This window comes from Python bivittatus, unplaced genomic scaffold (assembly GCF_059951505.1).
Source record: "Python bivittatus isolate LINGU-HERP-01145 unplaced genomic scaffold, Pbiv_v1 ctg000070_np1212, whole genome shotgun sequence".
Classification (NCBI taxonomy): domain Eukaryota; kingdom Metazoa; phylum Chordata; class Lepidosauria; order Squamata; family Pythonidae; genus Python; species Python bivittatus.
Window position 1 is genome coordinate 56,527,563 of NW_028277034.1, and position 10,126 is coordinate 56,537,688.

Sequence of the window (10,126 nt, forward strand, 5' to 3'; positions counted from 1 at the left end):
GAAACCAACCGTGCAGAAGAAAAGCAGCTGCTGCAGAGGTGGTGGATTGCAAGGCCCGATCATTAAGCAGGGAATGCGTGTTTGTGTGAATGCATATTATTAAGGGTGCAGAGTGTGGTAGCTGCACAGCTCATTTTCACAATGCAAGACTTGCTTTGTTTCCTTTCTGGTCTTCCATTCTTTCTTTCCTGCATCTTTCCCACTAACCCCCCCCCCCCGCCTTGCTGTTGCAAACTTTTTATAGAGAAGGCAGAGACCCTTCCCAAATTCCTCTGCACGTCCTGGGCACCAGATGTGCAGGGGCATCACTATGGCTGAGCAGTTTTAGTGGGGGCAGGGAGAAAATGAAACGGACACCCAGATCAATCACTCCAGATTGTCATATCATGCCCAGGATTTAAAAAAAGAGAAAACGATTAAACCCTAGTCTAAGCCATCAAATAGTTTCCAGCAGACTAAAAACAGAGAAGGAAAAACGAGCTTTATTGTGCCAATCAGCCCCACTTCAGATTCCCCACGCTGGGATTAAGATTGGCGTGCAGAGCACAGGGTGGATCCTGCACACACTTTGCCTCTGTGAGATCCCAGGCTTGACCCTTTCTGAGCTGCGTAGCAATGAGTTCTAGATTTGATCTCTTTTGCACACCTCTGAGATGTGATACAGAAGGAAAGTGGCGGGGGGGGGGGCGGTATTGATTTGCCCAGGTTTTGTGTATCGTTGGGCTTCTGGAAAGTATTCACAAGATAAGCAGGAGAAAACGCTCAGAACGGTGGTGTTAACATGCAGAATGGCTGTATGAACAAGGCAATCTGTTGCTGAGGTTATAAATTGTGATGTACCCAGAGTTTCTGTGGAGCAATTGGTCTTGGGCCCAGTTAACAAAGAACAGAAGGAGATAATAAAAGCTGGAAGAGAGTCATGCTAAAATTAATTGCAAGCCTTGGAGTGGGTATGAAGTGATGCAGTGAGATAATCATTCAGATTTTGCTCCGGGGAGATAGAAAAAGAACTTTGTTTCTCAAAAGCACTTATAGTCTTTCTAGATCAATCATTATAAATGACTGAAAATGTATTAAGTGTGCCAGAAAGAAAAGAAAAATGTTCAGCTTTTAAGCTATTTTTTTAATTATATAAATATATGTATATTTTAGTCTTTAGCAGAACGTGCCAGTGGTCTTTTAAGAACCAAAACGGTCTTCTCGGTGTGTAGAGATTGATCTTAAATAAACACAGAGAAAGCAAACAATTTTGGAGGCATAGAAACTGTGAAGGGGAGGGGAGACGTGTTAGGGCAATCAATAGGCAAATGGTGCCAGTTAACTCAATGGTGGTGCTTCTCTAACTGGGTTTTTTCCTTCAACAACTGCTAATGTCAGGGCGTATGCAGATAAATGCATCTGTGAAAGACAGTGGGGCACTGGTGAATTTAAGTTGTTTAATTTTGTAGGCTTCAGATTAATTTAACCACTACTGTTCCTTTGCAGCAAACTTTAATTCTCAAAAGGTGCATCTTGTGGAATTCTCTGGAAAAGGTCGATGCAATGTTGATTTCTCCTTTTTTTCCAGCACAAAATGTAGTCCCCAGATTCCAGAGTCCAAGAATGGGAGATTTTCCAACCTCATGTTGAATTTTTCACACTGGAAACGCTGAGCAAAAAAAAAAAAAAAAAATCAATGCCACATTTAGGAACATTTAGTAATCCTCAGATTTGATTCTATTGTCATAAAAAAAAAATCTAAAACATGGACCCAGCTGTCACCATGACAACAGGCCAACCACCTTATAGATAAAATCATCTGTTCCTGGGGTTGCAAATGGAGCTCTCTAGGCCCAGAGATAAGGTTCTCAGGTGAGACCCCATCCCCACAGGTAAGGGCTACAAGCTGGGTCTCATGCCTGGCATACAGAAGTCACTCTTGGGGCAAGTCAGGTCTGTACTTGGGTACCACTTCTGAGCTGCAGAAATCTATACGACCACTAGATGGCAGCAAGGCCCCAGAGAGTGCATTTGTATCTCTTGGCTGCCCTCTAGTGGTGCTCCTAGTCTGTGTGCACTGAGGATGTTTTTCCTCTACTGTCTCTATTTATCCATCATGCCACCCTAGGAAATTATACAAGTTCTTCTACCACAACCTGGTTTGGTTCTGTTCAAGATGAAGGCCTAGCCAAGACCTCTTGCATCCGCAGGAGCGTCTATTAGAAGCACAGTGTTCTGTGTGCATCACGACACCCCGGAGGTCACTCCGCCCCTCCCCCTGCCCCGGTGGACATTCAGGCCTGTAGGAGGATGAGATTTTGCTACAACCTTGCAACAAGGATAAGAGATTTCTGTCACTGGAGGGTGAAGGACCCCCAAATTCTGCCATGCATTTCAGAAATCCAGTGGTTGGGGGTCTTTCTTGTAGATGCATCAAGATAATTGCAGGTGTACTCCTCAGCCATGATTGGAGTCCAGATCTTCTAATAAGCGCTGTCATTTTAAGATCATGCAAAAGGACCTCTACCTTACCCCAAATACCCTGATCATTGCAAAGAGGCAGTTAGCTAGCTTAGCACATTACCCCATGGCACAGACATGTTAAAAAGCATGTTTTTTCCAATCACGATGCTGGTTTGGAATCCCAGTAAGGCAAAGGCAAGTAAGTCCTGCAGTGCCCAAACAGACATGACCCAGGACACAGTTCTGTTTTGACCAACTACATTATGAGAAGTGCTTGGTGGAATCTTCCTTTTTTCCTTTTTCTCCTGGACCTAGAGTTCGTTCTGGGCCCTCCAAAACCATCAGTGAACATCAACGCTTCTCTCCCTCCCGTGCTGTTTCTGGTGCCTCTCTCTTCCCTCAGTACTGGCTAGGCGTGGTTGAAGTACCATGCCACTTGGAGGACCCTTTGCTCTGGCAGAACCTCCAAAGCAATTAGATTTGCACCCCTAAATGTTGTGCCTGGTTGTACTTAAGGACGAAGAGAGTTCTGCGGTTTCTTTTAATCTGACTTTTTTTGTTCAGGAGTGGAATTGTAGGTTGCAGTGAGGGGAAATCGCCATTTCAAACCAGTCCATGCTAAGCTGGTGGTTTTGAAACTCACATTGCAAAGAAAATGCTCCCAAGCCAGTGGTGCAAAAACCATGCTGGTGCACGTCTCTTGCTTTGAGAGAAGACCTGGGTTGTGAGAACCACTTCATTCAGGAGATTGGAAGTTGGCCTGTGAAGACTAGGAGGAAAATCTTTGCATTGCAGATGTAAGTTCTTTTCTCGAAGGGCAGCCTCCTCCAACTTGGCCCCCTCCAGATGTATTGGGCTCACTTCCAGAATCCCTTGCCATCCCAAAACATCTGGATGGTATCAGTTGGGGACAAGCTGGCTTCAGGGGTTCATTAGCAAAGGACAAGGTGAGACAGGTGAAAGTTAAGGTGCAGGAAGGTGACTCCACCTGTCACCTGCGGAGAGAAAGTAACCATGCCACCATTTCATTCATCCTGGTGACACTCTTGGGGCCCCACCAGGAGAACATCATTTTTTAAAATACGGGGAGGGGGGGCAGAATTTTCGTCTGTAAAATGCACTTTGATGTTGTTGCTCTTGAACTTTGCCGAATGTAAACAATGCGTATTTAAAATTTAAGACAAAAAGGAAGTTAAAAAACAAAACCTACGAATAAGAGCTATTTTATGATTCAGTGTTGAATAAAGGTTCTTCAAACAAGCTTTGGGCTTCTTTTTCTTGGCAGTGGCCCCTGTTTTGAAGGGGAAATTATACCCAAGTAGATTCAGAGGGTGTGTAACTCTGTGTGTGTGTGTGTGTGTGTGTGTGTGTGTGTGTGTGAGAAAATGATCCTTTTAAGCAGCGAGTCACTTGAGAATAAGGCCGAAGGACTTAATTGCCTTACATCAGTGCTTCCAAGCTGGGCAACTTCCACTTGTATGGATCAACTCCCAGAATTCTCAGCAATGGTCATGCTGTCTAGGGAATTCTGGGAGTTGAGGTCCCCATATGTGGAGACCACCCAGGTTGGAAAGCACCACTTTCAACTGAGAGACTCCTGGAGAGCTTTGTTCATAGTCAAGCACAAATCCTAGATAATGCCAGAGCAAGCCGATGACCAGCTTTAGTACAGTATCCTTGAGCAGGAACAGGGACTTTTATTGTAGCACAACTGCTCAAAATTAGCCATTCCTTGCTATTGTTTCTTGCAGTTTTAAGGGAGAAAGACTCAACATGGGAATGCAAGGCCACAGATGGTTCCAAATAGGACTCAGGTAAATGAGAGGTCCACCATGCAAGGTGTCTCCTCCTGGAGAATTGCAGGAGATGTGCATGAAGCTTAGGTTTACATGAAGTCAAGAGATATGATAGATCTAGACTAGGATATGGCCGGCTCATCTACTGCACTGATCAACAGTTTATTTTACTGGTTCACAAAGAATGTGAAGCTGTAAAGCATGGTTGATAAGCCACAATTCCTGAGTAAACCCTGGCATGAGGCATTGTTGGATGCTGGTTTAGGAGTGTGTGAATCCTAGACGGCATTTCCTGTAGTGCAAAAGGCCTCTGCTTTGCATGTGTCACAGGGGAAGTTGTCCCTAAAGGTTGGGTCTAAGACAAAAACCACCTCTTCTTCATGAAAGGAACAGCTGTTGGAATAGAGATTTTTGGGCCCACGTGCGGATGGGGATAGGTGGAGAATGAATTGGGGAGCAGGGGGTTACAGCACCCGATGGCCAAGTTGCTCAAGCTCAACACCATCCCATGAGCCAGCCACGCTGGGGTATGTAGTGCCCTGGGAAAGGGAGGGGAAGTCAAGATGGTGCTCGTTATAAAAGCCCCCCCCCCCAGCTTTATGTACATTGCACGTAGGGCTTTGATAACGTGGGTACAGCTGCCATTTGCTTTTTTATTTTTTGACCCCCTCCCTCCTGCCCCGAGGGTCCCTGCAGCTACAGAAATGGGAACTGGGTTAGACGGACCAAGATCTGATCTAGCCCTGCATTCTTTCCACTCAGTTAGTGTGAGAAGCTCACCTTGAGGTCACGATCCAAAGAGCCAGCCACCGTGGCTCGCTCATAAGAGGATGTCCTTTGGTGGTGGCCATCACGTTGGCATCACCAGTGTCAAGACGCTTTAATTCATCACCAGAATGTGGTGGGCATAGCCCATTCGGATGGTAGTTGCCCGTCCTTCGAGATAGGCCAGATCTGGAATCAGACCCAAGAAATACTAAAATTCCACTTTATTGATCCAAGCTATAATAATAGAATCTTGATCGCCTGACGTTTCTCCTTCCCTCCCTCTTACATCAAAGAGAGTCTGAGTTTCTTTCTTACACTTCCTTGTTTTCCCGGGCTGAACTCATGTTTAACTAACAGTCGCCACGTATTTTCTCCAAGGTCATCTCTGTGCTCCTCTACAGTAGCCGAGACAGAGCTGGACTATGCTACCATTAAATGTGGGAGGTGGGGCGCATTTGTTCAGAGTTGTTCCAGAGGCCCTAGCTCAGGCATGAGGGGTTTCAATGACATGGAAAGAAATGTCTGGCCCTTGCTACGATTCTAGGAGATACTGCTTCGTATTTATAAACTAAGGACTTGCCTCTTTTCTAAAAATTGGAAAAATATGGACCCCGCTTTTCCCAAATCTAGCACACGAAAAAACAAGGATTTCTTCATTGCAAATGAAAAAGAACCACCTTCTCCTTTCCTAAATGTGAGAGAGGTGATTGTTGAGCAGGAAATATAAGGGAGCAGTGTTTCTCAACCTTGGGCACTTGAAGACGTGTGGACTTCAACTCCCAGAATTCCCCAGAAGTCCACACGTCTTCAAGTGCCCAAGGTTGAGAAACACTGGATTATAGTATCTTTTTGATCTTATCCTTAATGCACTCAGGTTGATAAGACACCCACAAAGCTGCTTCCTTCTGTGGATGGTTAAGAAATGGGAAGCCAGTGGCTAAACTAAGTGTATTCCCGCCCCAAAACCTTGGGCTGAAAGTGAAAACTATGCACCGTGTGAAAGAGCTCCTGGAGGTGTCTTTCCGTCAAGCATCCACGAAATTCAGGCAATCCGATGATTTCTCGCACACTTACTGTGCATAACCATCATATGATTCCCTTCCGGGGTAAGCAGTGTTAGGCAAAGGGCAGGAAAAGACGCAAAAATTATGAAGATTATTTGATCCTCCTTCATTCTCCCTGTAGGATCAGGCCACCTCAGCATACTTTTCCCATGCTGGCCGCTGACTTTTGTATTCATATCCATTTGTTCTTGAGCCTCTCTCTTCTTATACAGCAAACACGTCTCTCAAGCATCCCATCCCCGTTGCATTTGGCTTATGTGCAACGTTTCTCCAGAAACAGCTGAGCCTCACCTCCATGTAGCCTCCAAGTGGGCAGAAGCACAGCCTTATGCACAGCCAGATGACACACAAGGACATCACAAAACAGAGGTTCTTGGGGGAAGGAAGGAAGGAAGGAAGGAAGGAAGGAAGGAAGGAAGGAAGGAAGGAAGGAAGGAAGGAAGGAAGGAAGGAAGGAAGGAAGGAAGGAAGGAAGGAAGGAAAGATCTGCCAGATAGAGGTTTTTTAAGCTGATGGGCTGTTTCCTTGGTGACATTTGCTCTTGGCTAAGCAGCAACACGTCTGTTGAAACCCAACACCCATGAAAATAAAGACATATTTTAAGAACAGGTGGAACTGGCATCCTTTACTCCATGGTACAATCAGGGAAAGCTCTTTTGGCCATCTCCAGTGCAGCCGCCTGAGATCTAGTGCTCTCCAGAGGTCTGCAGGACCACAACACCTTCCATCCTCAGCCTGTAGGACTGCAGAATTGGAGAAACGCTGCGCTTTCTGCACTCCAGGGTTCTCCCTCTTTGCAATGTCCAGGGTGCCCTTCCCCTCCCTTTGCAGTTTCACTGCAATCTACAACAGGGAGCCTCCGTTGCCTGCTGCAACCCTCGGCGCCTGTTCTGCGGGTCTGAAAATTGATGGCTGCATTTTGGAGACAAAGTTCAAAGTTCTTAACATTGAAGGGGAATACTAAAATGGAGTGGAAGTGTTCAAGTTCATCCCAGGCAGGGACATCCATGGGGCTGGGTCAAAAAAGTCAAAATGGTGATTGGAAACCTGCCTCCTCCCCTGCCTTCAGGGAGGACTTTAGTGGCCAGGCATTGCTTGAGTTTGAAGCACCCCAAGACATAGTTTGTTTAACCTCAGTTTATTGAACACACCTTCGGCCTGGCCCTTCACCTGTCCACACATCCATGCAGACACTCACCTGAAACAGTTGGTATTGGCTTTTCTAGTAAAGAGCTGGGACTGGATGGTTCATTCAGATTCTGAACGGGCACGGGAGGAGGAGGAGAGGTGGCCGACGTGGCACGGAGAGTCTGAAAAACACTCAGGAGGACACAGGACCAAGGGTTGACAGTTGAAATGGTTCGCTTGAGTGGCTGTGGAAGGTGGATTGAAGGGGGAAGGGTAGCTCGTGTGCCTAAAATGGATTAAGTAGTATTTGCACCGCTGAAGGGCAGATATTCAAAGTCCACAGAGTATTTGAGAGTACGATCTAGTGGATGAGTGGAGTTGAGGAAGAGAACCGGTGCAGGAGCTTCTCTGTTCATCACACAGGACCCTTGGTGGGCTTGAACAGGATGAAAAACAGAATTTCATTTGTCGAAGGATCGCCACTAGATCAAGGCCAGTTTGCCTGACTGCACCAGAGGCAAAGGCAATCTTGCCACCAATTCCTGTAAGCCCTTTCTTAACTCCGGAATTAGGAAGAGCAGGTAGGGACAGAACTGGAACAATACACATGTAAAGTTTGAATAGTGATTTGCGCACAGATACATGTTTGGAGTCTAATGGAAAGGCAGAGTTCAGGAAAAAAAATTCACTTGCACGTTTGAAGTGGTCTTGTTTGCAGGGGAGGGAGAACTCATTCACGTTGGACTGCAGAGCCATTACAAGCTGAAAATTGTGTTTGCAAAGCCTGAGGCTGAAAGAGCTATTGCTGTTTTAACAATAGTCTGAACAAGATGGGAAGAAGATAGGGGCATGGTGTTGTGCACGCTTTCCATCGAAGCCTTTGAATCCTTAGATCAGGGTTTCTCAACCTTGGCCACTTTAAGACGGGTGGACTTCAACTCCCAGAATTCCCCAGCCAGCCATGTTGGCTGGGGGATTCTGGGAGTTGAAGTCCACACGTCTTAAAGTGGCCAAGGTTGAGAAACACTGCCTTAGACACACTCTGTGCAACACTAGCTGGCCTGGTCCAGACATCAAAGTTCATTCTGGTTCCACTGGCAGATTCTGCAGATCAAGTTACTAAGACTTTGCATCAAGAACAGCCACCTCACCTTGGCTGGGCTGCAAATTCCTTTTCGTTCTTGTACTTTCCCTTCCCCATACCCGTCATGCTCTCAGATTCATTCAAATGTATTTATACATGTGCAAACAGACAGGCCAAGAAATCTGGCAGACGTAATTTCCAACTTGGAAAATAACCAAAATCCATTTACCAGCTCAAATCCATCCAGAGACATGCACAGATGCACCCTTAAGCCCACACAGAACACGGAACTGCTGCCTCCCTGGTGGGGGTGGTGGGGAGACTAAGCTGCTAGTCCTCGGGGGTGGGTTTCAAATGGCAAAGCCACCTGCCAAGATCCCAGAGGGAAGACCCAACATATGTACAGCTGTGCCTGATGGGGAAATGGATAAGGTTTTAGGGCCCTCTTGTTTTAGGGCCTTGCCCTCTTTCTCCAGCTCATAAAGCCAGATTCACTGAAGCAATTAAAACTGAGGAAGTAATGCAAACTGAGTTATATAAATCTGCTAAACTGCATATTTTACAAGTAGCAGGACTCAGATTAACCAGCGGGGAATGGATGCAGGACACAAATAGTTGCCCAACGTTATGAACGTACACAATTGACTATAATAGACCTCCGTTTCCCTATCGGGTGTTACAAATTTGAGACAATTTGCACAACCATTTTAATATAGACATCCATAGACTACTGCTCCCCCCTCCAAGTCCTGCTGTGCTGCCTCAACATGGTGGTGTGTGTGTGTGTGTTCATGTTCCTGGGCAGGATGAGCGAAGACCATCGGGAGTGTATGCCAAGAGCATATATTCCCAGCAGGGTCGCCCAGGGCGTGAAGGTCATCCCAGCTGCCCAGCTAAAGCCAGCAGGGACCTCTGTGGGGCAGCAGCGACAGAGGGAGAGGGAAGCAGAGGGTCACTCGGTGCCACTGGCCAAGGGACCAATTCATACTGCGCGGGGGAAGGCAGAGGTAACCCACTCCTGTATTTTCACCAAGAAAACCACATGGACAGACCCAGCTCTCTGGAGAAGGCTCTAATGCTGGGAAAGGTGGACGGAACAAGAAGAGGACAACCAGCAGCCAGGGGGATGGACTCAGTTACGGTGATGATGGGGGCATTGTCAGAAGGCCTGAAGGAGCAGGTTAGGGATAGATCCCTCCTGGAGAAAGTCTACTTATGTGGTCACTAAGAGTCGACACTGACTTGATGGCACATATCAATCAATCAATCAAACACTCAATCAACACTCAGTGATTACTGCAACACCCTCATCATAAGGCTGGCTTTGGAGATCTGCTGCCAGGCGGCTTCTGGGCCCAATCTGAAGACTTGCAGAGACAAAAAACTGCTCGACTCAAAATGATTCTGCTATCTGGTGAACTTATCTAGAGAAGGCCTAGATGTGAGGAACATGGCCTAGAAGGCAGGCTTTTTCCCTGTAGGGTGGCCCCCAACATTATGGGACAGGGAGCTCCCAGGCCCTTCCATCCTGGCATGCCAAAAGCAGCTGAAATTACTTTTCAGCAGACATTTGATCCCTTCTCAGATTATTCGGCCTGGGCAGCCTCAGAGGGTTTGGTTTTTGATGCCATTTTATTTCAGGGGTCAGAGTGGTGGTTTGGGGGAAACATTTTGTGTGTGCGCTTTTGACTTGTAGACCACCCAAAATGGACACGAGGCGGCAGCGTAACAAATGATATGAGGATTCCTGCCCTGGGCAGAGGGTTGGACAAGAAGACCCCCAAGATCCCTTCCAACAACCCCAGGATTCTATGATCCGTTTCTAAATGACAGGGGAGGGATCA

The 10,126-nt window shown here is 46.7% G+C and overlaps 1 long non-coding RNA gene across 1 annotated transcript; it reads right to left on the reverse strand.

The window, feature by feature from the left end:
* Positions 1–711: 711 nt before the first annotated feature.
* Positions 712–7,316, reverse strand: LOC148216905 (uncharacterized). Its single transcript, XR_015794665.1, has 3 exons — positions 7,269–7,316; positions 5,019–5,192; positions 712–1,648 (listed from the first exon to the last, which is right to left on the reverse strand). It is a non-coding gene; the product is annotated as an uncharacterized LOC148216905 (long non-coding RNA).
* Between the last annotated feature and the right edge of the window lie 2,810 nt (positions 7,317–10,126).